At 42.4% G+C, this 9,049-nt stretch overlaps 1 non-coding gene across 1 annotated transcript; it reads left to right on the top strand.

Annotated features, from left to right (window-relative positions):
* The first annotated feature begins 432 nt into the window (after positions 1 to 432).
* Positions 433 to 536, top strand: LOC112870077 (U6 spliceosomal RNA). Its single transcript, XR_003224468.1, has one exon. It is a non-coding gene; the product is annotated as a U6 spliceosomal RNA (small nuclear RNA).
* Positions 537 to 9,049: the final 8,513 nt, after the last annotated feature.

Consider the following 9,049-nt stretch of genomic DNA (forward strand, 5'->3'; position numbering starts at 1 on the left):
AGGCAAACATTAACAGGCAAATCATGACTAAGGACAGAATCCCAGAATCCAAAAACATCTAAGCTGGATCTTTCTACAGAGAAGAAATCCGACATCCAAAGGAGAAAAATTGAAGACCATACTACAGATCTCAGATCTGGGACTCCTGATTCTAAGTCCGGGAGAATTTATACCATGCGATGTTGTCTTTCCAAAGTGGGAAGGATGCTCCCCTCACCCAAACCCCTGAGCCATCCACAAGGAAACAGGAGAATGTTCCTGGCTTGAAGGCTTTAAAGCTGACCAAAGCTAGACACAATGGACTGAAGAAACAAAGTCCAACCAGAAAAGGCAGAACCGAAATTGAGGAGAAGGCAAATTTTTGTCGCTAATTTAGCTAATCTTGAAGGTGATGAAAATTTGGGAGAGAAGGCACCAAGATAAAGAAACAGAGTGCTGGCTTCAGCAGCACACATACAAAAATTGGAACAATATAGAGATTAGCACAGCCCTTGTGTAAGGATGACATACAAATTCATGAAGTGGCCCATATGAAAGAAAGGAAGAAGAAAGAAGAAAGGAAAGAAGAAAGAAAGAAAGAAAGAAAGAAAGAAAGAAAGAAAAGAAAAGAAGGAAGAAAAGAGAAAAGAAAGACACAAATCAAAAGATCAAGACAAATTTATGCTGATAAAGGAAACTGGTGAGAGTAATTTCACCAGTTGCCTTTGGCATCTGCTCTACATACCTGGGAGGAATTAACTTCTCAACTAGTTATACATGTTGTAAACTTTGTGGTAACTGTGAAGCAGAAGAATAGCATAGGTGGAGAATGAACTTTCCATCTAAGTGAATTGTCTGAAGGATGGAAGGTCTTTTTTTCAATTCTGGTACTTCTATGTATTTTTACAATGCTTATGGAAATCTTTATTTTTTTTTTTAATTTTTTTTTCAACGTTTATTTATTTTTGGGACAGAGAGAGACAGAGCATGAACGGGGGAGGGGCAGAGAGAGAGAGGGAGACACAGAATCGGAAACAGGCTCCAGGCTCTGAGCCATCAGCCCAGAGCCCGACGCGGAGCTCGAACTCCCGGACCGAGAGATCGTGACCTGGCTGAAGTCGGACGTTTAACCGACTGCGCCACCCAGGCGCCCCTGTATTCTGTATAGGTTTTACAAAGCACTGTTAGATCAGAAGGAATATGTTCCATTCTAGGAACAGTGAGGAATAAGATGTGGGGGGCAGGGGTGGCACAAGGAAAAAGGATATATGAAGAGGTAGAGTATTTTCTCTTTTGACTCTACTTCTGAATTATTCCATTTCTTTTTTTTTTCTCTTTTACAAGTAAGTTATTTTTACAATAGACAAGTTTATATTGGCATAAAGCAAATAATAGAACAGGTAAGTAAAACTGAGAAAATAGCACCCTGATACGGGTCCTGCATCTTATAGGAATCCAAGGGTATTTGGGGTTGTTATTATTGCTATTTACAGATGAAAAAACTGAGGTCCCAGAGAGATTTAACAGACTTGTCTAATGCCGCACAGGGAATTAGCGGTAGAACCTGAGTGTGAAACTGGGTGCTTTTGTTCCTAGGCTCCTACCCTCCACCGACAATGTAAGCCCCTGGTGAAATGTAGCCTATCCTGAGTTCCAACTTCAGCATGTTCTTCACTGAGAGTCAATCCATCTATCTTTTTTTCCCTACTCTCATTATACCTTGTCCTAGCAATCTCTGCTCCCTTCTAAGTTGCTGTTTTTACTGTATCATGGGCTTGAAAGTCAACCCTCAACTCCATACAAAACATGCTATAGCAGAAGAGGAATAAATATCTCTCTGTATGCAGTATTGAGACATTTCCTCTGATAAAGGCATGAGCCTTAGTCCATGGTCAGGGGGAAGCCCCTTCCCTTCCTTCCTCATTCCTACCCATGTTCCAGGTAGTTGATATAAACTCTATGATGTACATAGAGTCTGCACATCTGTAGCCAGAGTACTGAAAAGCAAACATAGATGAGAGTGTATAGCTTTTGTGATGATCTTAACCAGTATAAAAGAGAATTAAGAAAGATAGAAAGGAATAAAGGAGGCAAGATGTGATTTAGGGAAACTTTGTTTCCAAGATTAAGTCTTAAGAGCAGATGTGACATTAGTCAGAGACCTAGACAGGTGACATGGGCAAACAGCATTGGGGTAGTGGGGAAAACTCTGGTGTTCACTCCCTATAATCTATATCAGACCCCTAGGCTACACCTAACCAGCAGACAATCCAAGTACAAATAATGTACTGTTCTAAAATATGGTTTCTAGGAAGGCCTTTATTTAGCCCTCTTTTCAAAATATTGTCACCTCTAAGTCCCTCCTGCATACAAATTCTGGAATCCCCAGCATTCAATGAAATCTGCCGGTCAGTCCTATTTTCCCAGCCACTCTCAGATGGAGTCCTCCCCAAGTACAAGTCAAGACATGATGGGTTAAGCCTGCCCAAAGGTTTCCTGATACTGGAGGGAACTCACTTCTTACCTTGCCCTCCAGTGCACCAGTCCTCCAGCAAATAAACACCAGAACCTATGGAAGTCAGTCAATCCTCCCTTGTGATCTGACTCACAGACATGTATCTGACATCAGCACACAAACATACACACACACATGCGCATGCCCTTTAACCCATGGAAAAGAAGGGTATCTGTGTAATTCGTGGAGCCAATTTCTCCATGTTGCAGTGGTATTCACAAGGAGTGGGACTGATAGGAGATGCCTGTGTGCTATGCAGTTAAAAAGATAAAATGACCTGTAAGGTTGATAATAACCATCCCTGTGAAGAGAGACGAGCAACACTGAAGCCATCATGCTAGGAAAAAGGAATGATTGCTCATATCTTCTTATATTTACTGTCCCCACTGGTCACAGGAACCTCAGACACACTTGGTAATCTACCCTGAGCTCAGCTGAGGCTGGTCAGAAAAAGAATGGAGCCAAGCAGAGATGGGTTTATTTCAGTTCAGGCAGGCATCCAGTCCAGTATTGGGCAGTGTGTCATCGTGGTTCCCAAGCCAGTATGCTTCAGAACTACCCAGGGGATTTTCATACAAAGACATATCCTAGGGCTCCAGTCATACTTGCAGAATCAGAATCAGATGTCTGTGATGTTTTTTAAGCTCCCCAGGTGATTCTGCTGCATCTTGTCCAGGGACTGGCATTTGGAAACCATGGCAGTGGGGGATATAATAGAAGTATAAGATACAGTTTGTTCTTATGGAACTTATATAAGCAAAAGAGATTAGATTCATTCATAGGAAAGAGATATAATTATTCCCTCATCAATGTTCAAATAGTGCTTTTACACATATCTCTATAGTGCTTTTGTTTCCTTGGGTTGGAAATGTTTGTTAGTCTCTCTCCTTTACAAGCATTCTGTGAACTATTTGAAGCAGGGTTGTGTTTATTCACTGTGGATACATTTATTCACAAAATCATCTAACCACTCACTCATCCCATTATTTCAACAAATATTGAATCTCCAGGGTGCCAGGCGCTGTTCTAGGTGCTGGCAAGCTAGCAGACTGACAAGTAACTTCCTGGAATTTGCATTCCGGAGGGGTAGGGGTGGGGAGCAATAAAATAAACCAATGAATAAGATGAATGCTACAAAGAAAATAAAACAAAGCCATGGGAAAGAGATGAACCAGGAGGGAACATTTAATAATACAGTCATGGGAGGCTTCTCTAAGTCCATAACATTCGAGTTAAACCCCAAATGATGACACAGTGTTAGTGGCATGAACATCTGGAAAGAGCACCCAAGGCAGAAACAGAAAGTATAAAGTCTTGCCTGCTGGAATGAACTGGGGACTGCAGAAATGGAGAGCAGGTGGGGAAGGCTGATCCCAGTGGCTAGCAGGAGAGAGCAGGACGTGGCTGGAGAAGTGGGCAGAGAACAAACAACAAGCAGTCTTATAAGCCATAGGGAGAGGGGGTTTACTTTATCTTATATTTCTGTTTGATTCTAAGTGTAATAGAGAACCACTGGGTGGTTTTAACCAAGGTGATTAAATAATATGATCTGACTTCCTCCTTTAAAATTCACTGAGTTTTGTGGAGAATGGGTTGCATAGAAACAAGAAGGGAAGTGGGAAACCAGTTTCAGAAGAATAGACAGGAGACAGTGGGTAAGGCAGAAGGAGTGGTGTGTAAAGAAGCAGCTGGAACAACACACATTTTGGGGTGAAGAGAAAGGAATCAGGGATGACTCCTAGATTAATGAATAAACCCAATATCTGGACTATAATAATAAGCATTCAGTGAATGATTACTGATTGGGTAAATAAGTATAAAACAACTCAACACCAGCATCTCAAACATAATCACATGCCAGCATGTCTGGTGCAGACAAAGTACCCTGCACCATCTAGAAAGATGTCAGTGTGGATTCAAATTGTCTAGGTAGTGGGATTTGAAATTTGTCTCAAAGATGAGTAACATTGGGATAAAGAAGCAAACACTGGTGGAGATTGTAGACCAGAACATAAAAATAAACTTGATATTTTTGGGGGGGCAGGCTATTTCTTTTTTTTTCTTTTCTTTTTTTTTTTTTTTTTTTTTGGCTCTAGGACTTCTTAAGAGGTGGGAGGTTCAGGGGAAGGATAAAGACAACTGTGTTGGCAAAGCAGAGGATAGAGATACAGTTGGTTGAATATAAAAACAGAAGAATATGAAGCCTCTTGAAAACCAGGCAGTAGTTTGGATTCAAAAAGCAACAGAGATCCATCATGGGTTCTTGTCTAGGGAACCAGTGTGCTGGCAGCAAGTGATTTATGTCTTGAATTTAGATGGCCTGGAGCTGGAAGTCAGTGACACAACACTATGAGGCAGCAGATCAGATAGAATTACAGTAATCTAAGCACTGGGCTCAGCAAACTATCCTGTCTGGAAAAACAAAATAAAACAAAAACAAAAAAAAAAACAAAAAACAAATAAACAACTGTAATGTTCCAAGACTGGGCTCCAACTGAGAATACATACAAACATTGCAGAGGTTCTTGGAACTTACTGGGGAGGTGGGGAAGGGGGGCAGCACAGTAGAAGAAGTGGGAGGTGGTCAGTGGGAGAAAGTAAGTTAGCCCTGACTCAATAAAGCAGACTCACTAAAGCTTGAAGAAGACACAGAAGTTTTTAGCTGCAGGTGGCTGGGTGTCCTGGGCCAATTTGTTTATTTTCTTTCTTCAGATTCCAAATCTAAGTAGAATTCTTGGTCATTCCCAGCACATTGCAGCTGCCATGAGTGGGTCATGTCTATTGGGAACATCCTCCTTGGTGATCAGAGATTCAGAGACCAGCCATGACCCAACCCCAGCCTTCCACTCAGTAGAAAGTGGAAGAGAAGTGAGACTTTTTTCTTTTCACACTCAAGATGCTTCTGGAACGTGGCCTTTCCCATGATATATATACCACAAATCTAAAAATTTGAGGACCTTGCCTCCCCACCCATGCCCCTTACAGGTCAGTGAACTATACCTGGTCACTTAGAAGTGGACACCACAGAAAAGGGTGGTGGACTATGGAGTTAGGCCTTCTGAATGGAAAGGAAATGACAGAATTAAAGAGAATGGCAACAGCAGGCTGTGGTAGAAACTTATCATCTTATAGCCCAGAAGTTGTCTGGCTTCTCCAACCCAGGAAGTCAACGGAAGCAGGCCTCACATCCAGTCAGGTAGTAATAAAAATCCAGATTCTGCTAAAGAGGCTGGAATGGTTTCAAATGATAACTATCTGCTCAGGGGCCCTGTGAAGCTTAGTTCATTGGAAATTATTCATGGTCAGGCCGCACTGGGCCACCTAGATGACCATGCAGCAGTCTGTTCCCTGTGGTTCAGCACAGATGGCAGCTTACATTCCCCTATTTGTTTCTGAAGCATGACAACTAGTATCAAGGATGCAGTCTACTGACACAGAGCCAGGGACTTGGCATGTTCTTTCCCACCCCAGGAACTCTCTGTATGCTAAGAATGGCACATGTGCATGCACACACTTATCAACCATTCAACAGATATTTCTTGAGCACCTAATACATGTCAGACATGATGCTAGGACCTAGGTACACAAAGATGAATATGACAGGGTCCCTTACGGCTCGGGGAAGACAGCCAGGTACAATACATCACACTCTGTAGAATATCGCAGTATTGTTTCAGAGAGAGGAGCTCAACTCAGGTTGGGGTAGTTAGAGAAATTTTACCAAAGACGATATACTTGTGCTGTCTCTTGAAGAAAAGGAAGAATTTTGGCGCCTGGGTGGCGCAGTCGGTTAAGCGTCCGACTTCAGCCAGGTCACGATCTCACGGTCCGTGAGTTCGAGCCCCGCGTCGGGCTCTGGGCTGATGGCTCAGAGCCTGGAGCCTGTTTCCGATTCTGTGTCTCCCTCTCTCTCTGCCCCTCGCCCGTTCATGCTCTGTCTCTCTCTGTCCCAAAAATAAATAAACGTTGAAAAAAAAAAATGTTAAAAAAAAAAAAAAAAAAAGAAAAGGAAGAATTTTTTTCCAATCAAAAAGTAGTGAAAAAGAAACTCCCAGAAAAAGAACTAGTGTGTAAAAGGTATAACATCTGGAAGGAGTCTAGGGAAGGGTCCAGGGTTAAGAAGTTTCATATGGCCAGCAGCAATTGCAGAGAAAATGAAAGTGGCTTGGTTAGCTGAGAATAGATTGTGAAAGGCCTTTGCTAAGGGGTCAGGATTCCTGAATAAGATAGAGGCATAATCAACAGTGCATTAGAAACAAACAGATGCTGACATCTGGTGACCAAGGACTTAGGAATGCCTAATTGTAGCCAGCAGATCACATGTCCTCCCCATGACATTTTCCAAAGCACTTGCTTTGGAAACCACATGATTATTGGTTGTGCAAGCCCTATATTATCCCAATTCAGGACTCATCAGGAGACGTTTCACAGCAACATGTGGCTTAGGCTCAAAGACCTATGTAGGATCTTCTGTTTTCTCTGGACCAAACACAGGGGTATGTGTGCAGGCACAAAATAAGAGAAAAAGAAGGGAAATGTGTGATCAGGACCTGCCTTAACCCTTAATCCTGCTACCTGTGCCAAAAGAGCTGTGGCTAGATCGCCCTCTGGAGGCAGGAGGCAGAAAAACAGCAAATCTGGGTGCAATGAACCTCAGTGTGGTGACTGAGATGAAACATTATCCTCAGTAACACATAAAGGGTGACATTCTGCTCCCAGTTCTCCCCTGTGGCCTGTCAGTGTGATCTCTGAAAGACTCCTAGGTATAAACAAGGCTGTTTCTTCACCACAGGAGCCTGTTGAGTGTGGTTCCTTCCACACCCCAAATGTGAACTAACCCCACCACAAGTCTTTCAGGTGTTCCACTGTTCCAAATTTCCAGGAGATGTATGCAAGATGCACAACAATATCACTGCACCCCAGCACCCAACCCAGCTTCAAAATACAAAAAATATATAACCAAAGCATTGCATTTCCCAAACAAAAGCTAATTCCCATTTTCTTGCCAGTCTAAAATATAGCAGAGTTGTAAATACCTATAAAAAGAGAAAAAAGAGAACCCTAAAATCATTAGGAAGAAACTTGCCATTGAGCTGACTTGGTCACCATATGCAAATTTCATAGAAACTCAAAGCTTTAATGGATCTGCTCAGGTCTGAGGCACATGGCAATTGAGGCCATCCAAGGTAATAACCTTTAAACTCAGTGATGTGACTCCCTAGCACCCAGGGAGTGAAGGGTGGAATGGGAAGGGACTGCAAATAGCCCTGGCTATTATTAGATTATCAGATTTTATCTAATTATTAGATTATTAGATTATCAATTCTGGAGATCATCTCCAAAAGCCAAATGAGAACAGTGTCCTCAAACTTTCTAGTCCCTGGACATTGAGCTTCACTTCCCCAATTGCCACCCAAATATCCTCTTCGATCACCAGGTTTCCTCCTGCAGCAAAGCTTGACTTCCTCAAATAATAATATGACATATCACATACCTCTCCTCATGATGTCTTCCCTGATCCTTCTAGCCATAAGTAACCTCTGTTCCCACTTAGAACTCTTCTGACCCTTATCTGTGTTTTTCTTCTAATTATGTATGTGTGTAACTTCTCTATTCTATTAGAATGCTATAAACTCCTTGAGGACAGAACTAGGAACAATTAAAATTGGGATTTCTCTTCCTTATTTATATGGGAAAGAGAAATTCCATAGGGAGTCCTTGGAGTCCTTGGAGTCCTTGGAGTCCAGGGTTATTTCATATCTCCCACTGCTCTCAAAGTGACCCCAACCAACCTTGGAGGGTGAGACATAGCTGGCAGAACTGGTCATTTATGCGCAGAGCAGGAAAGGACTTAGGTGGTGTGCTTTGGAGAATGCAAGGAATTTCCCAATTTTGTCCCCAAACCTCCCACCTCCAATACCTGAAATTCCACTGATTTGTAATACATTCCTTTCAGTCTTTGAGGTTTTTCTCTTTTGTAGCCCCCTCTTGACTAAACCCTAAATACCCTATAGAAGGAGAACATCTTAAGTTCTAACCATGCAATGCCTTAGCAAGGGATTCACTGGCTATTAGATGTAAGCAAATTTGACAGGAGTATGTGACTATGTGAGTGTTTCAAAGGCCAGGCTAATTACAGCAGGGATATAAGAGTAAGGAAACCCATGAGGGGAAAGCTTGTTTGTTTTCTTTACTTTTGTTACCCCAGCACCCTTTATGGTGCTGAAACATAGAAGATGCTCAATGAAAGTTGTTGAAGATATGGATGAATGAGTAAATGAATGATGGGGAGAAGTCCAGAAGACAAGTATTCTCCAGGGGAAGGTCAATTCCTTATTCTTCTTGTGCAACTTCACAGTATCTTGGACAGCATAAGAAGTGCTGAGGAAACTCGCTGCAACTGATGTATCCTTGCTCTGCAGTTTGGCCTGGCCCAGGAATAGCCTTCCTTGCCTGTTAAAAAGTCAGTCTTACCACCAGAGGGCAATGCAGACCAAATTCTGGAGTTTTCTTGTCTAAACCCCTGGTGGCTGACAGCAGGGGGCCCCCAAATGC

The sequence above is a fragment of the Puma concolor genome, chromosome B1 (assembly GCF_028749965.1).
Source record: "Puma concolor isolate L17-30 chromosome B1, mPumCon1.1.hap2, whole genome shotgun sequence".
Taxonomy (NCBI): domain Eukaryota; kingdom Metazoa; phylum Chordata; class Mammalia; order Carnivora; family Felidae; genus Puma; species Puma concolor.